Below are 2,979 nucleotides of genomic sequence, written 5' to 3'. Positions count from 1 at the left end.
CGGGCTTTTCCCGGTTTTTGGCTGCACCCGTGCCGTGACCGGGCAGGTGCAGCCAAAACCGGGAAAAACCCGGTTGCAACCGGGTTATGGCAACCCTAAGTGTGATGCATGCACCCATTACTTCTTCTGGGGTGTGCAAGCGCTTTTTCCGGCATGGCTTTCAATGTATGCTCAAAGCCACGTAAGGCACGCCTGTCTATGAAGTGGGTGCACTGTATAATTTTTTAGAATTATAACCAGTAACTGGTATTATAAACAGATTATTGTAGTTCTTTTTCACTGACATTAATTCCCAATCCATTTCTACATTCAGTTCAAAATACTGAGTTTTTCTTATCCACTATTTTGCTAATGTGTAGATTAATCTGCTGAATGGTGCCAATGTGTGTTAGGTATGTGGCTAGCAGATCTTCTGCCATTTCTTGTTGTTTGTTGTTAACTGACCTTGATTCAACCTTGACTCATGGCAGCCCTGTGGATGGGACATCTCCAAGACTCCCTGCTTCCACTGCTCAGCAGTTTTGCAGTCTCTTTCCCGTGACCTTCCTAATTGAGTCTAGCCATCTGACATGCAGTCTTCCTTTCATTCTGCCACCCTCAACCTTTCCGAACATTATTTTCTTTTCTAATGAGTCCTGCCTCCTCATCATGTGGTCAAAATACAACAGCCTCAATTTAATAATCTTGGCTTCTGGGTTATTTCAAACTTGATCAGTTCAAGGACTTATTTGTTTGTCTATTTGGCATAGTATCCCCAGCACTCTTCGCAAGCACCACATCTCAAATCAATTGATTTTCTCTCTAGCCAACTTTTCACTGTTCAGCTCTCACATCCATACATATTGATAGGAAATACCATGGCCTGGATGACTTTAACTTTAGTGCTTAGTTGTTTATCTTCAATCTTTAAGATCTTTCCTAGCTCTTTCATGGCTTCCCTTTCCATTCCCAGTCTTCTTCTTATCTCGTGAATGCAGTCTCCATTCTGAACAATGTTTGATCCGAGGTATGAGAAATCTGTATTTCAATTTCTCATTGTCTAGTTTGAATTTATGTAAGTCTTCTGTGATCATTTTTTTCTTTGTTCATCAGCAAGCCTGCCTTCCTTGATCTTCTTCAGTAATTGGCCCAAAACAGACGGGCCAAAAGGAGTGGCTTTCGGCCACTTTGGGGGCATGATGTTCAGATGTCACATGCCCCCTGAATCAGCTGGAAGCTGCTCCAAGGCTGCCAAGAAAAAGGAGCAGGTTACATCCCTTTAATACAAAAGTCCAGAGGATGAAATGAAACTCTAAGATAAAAGCAACCCAAGACATAAAATAGGGTGGGGGGATGAGACTGGAAACAAAGTAATGTAATATATTCATACTGTATGATATATCTTATGAATCGTAGATAGGAAAACCTGTCAGCAAATAATGAAATAGAGGAAACTAGACAATCTGAACAGAAACAAAAAACTAAGAAAAAAAGAACAATGAATGTTATATCTGGTAAATGTATGAATAGCAGAAATTATCAATTTGAAGTAATTAGTTGATAGACATACAATTCATATAAAAATTATACATAAATATTCACAGTAAAGGACAGGAAGTTTTTTAATGTAATTTTAAGATTCTGATATTTTATCTGTTTGTAAGTCTGTAAGTTTATTATTTGTTTGTTTATAAATGTATGTATTTTAATCAATAAATTTTTTTTTAAAAGCTGTTCATCAGTGGTTAGATTTGTCCCTAGTGTTTTCTCTGTTCAAAGCTCCTGAACATAGCCCACATGTCCTGAAAGGCAGACATTTTATCAGTGACAGTGGCGGGTTATAGACCGCCGAAAAGCGGTGGTCTGGCTCTGCCGCCGCTTGCAGCATCCGGGAGCCGCAGCTTTTAAACGGTGCGACTCCCGGGCGCTGCAGAGAAGGAGCGCGGAAATCGCGCTCCTTCTCAGGCCCCGGAAGAGGTGCTGCAAGTGCCAAAGGGCGCACTCACGGCGTCACTTCCGGTGCGCCATGTGCGGACGTAGAGCATCCGTTATGTCAATATGGCGCCGGCTGTGTGGAACGGCCGCCGCCATATTGTACATATTGAATACGTACAGTGCGCCCGCATCATACGCGGGCGCGCCATACGCGGCCTTGAGCATACGCGCTCAAGCCGCGGGGCGCGCGTGGGGCGGAAGGGGCGGCGCGTCCCATTCAATTGAATGGGTGCACGCGCCCGTTGCGCTCTGCGCGCACCCGTACCGCCACACACAAGCCCCATTGTTTCCAATGGGGCTCGAGCATAGACGGAATTCGCCTTATGTGGAGGGATCCAGAACGGATCCCCCGTGTAAGGCGAGGATGGACTGTATTAGGATTAGGGGGATGCGGAAGCACTGCCCCTTCCTAACACTAATACGTATTCAATATGTATTTTTTGGCAGTCTATAACCCGTCTCAATTCAACAATTAAATGTTGTTGAACCTCAAATACCCTTTCCAAGTGCATTAACTCTTCTCAGGTTCACTGTTCTGAACTTGCAGTGCCCTGAGAATCTTCCAGTTCCTTCAAGCTTCCATGTTACACCACATTCAGGAGCAGTACACCTTCAGCTCAATGATATCAAGAGGTTTCAGCTTGTGATTTTGCCAGGATTCATTTCATTCCATAGCCTGAATCCATTTCATGCCACCCTGTTTGTTTTGGAGATTATGAAGTAATGACTGCTTTACATGAGAAGCCACCTTTCACTACCAAGAATATGCAAGGGTAGTTTATGATATTAAAAGACAAATACAAAAATGTAACTAAAATGTAAAACAAATCAGTTCATCATGTGGAAGTTAGCACATAGCCACCATGACTATTCTAACCTTATTGTTTTTGCAAAAATGTTAGGATTTGCACTTGTACCTTCTGAACAATTCTGTTAATATGATGATACTTGCCTGCCTTCCTCTTTTCTTTTCTTTTCCTTTCCTTTCAGCTTCACTAAAATATA

This window comes from Sceloporus undulatus, chromosome 1, assembly GCF_019175285.1.
Source record: "Sceloporus undulatus isolate JIND9_A2432 ecotype Alabama chromosome 1, SceUnd_v1.1, whole genome shotgun sequence".
NCBI classification, from domain to species: Eukaryota; Metazoa; Chordata; class Lepidosauria; order Squamata; family Phrynosomatidae; genus Sceloporus; species Sceloporus undulatus.
The sequence above is the reverse complement of the archived record's forward strand: the minus strand, read 5'-3'. Positions refer to the sequence as shown.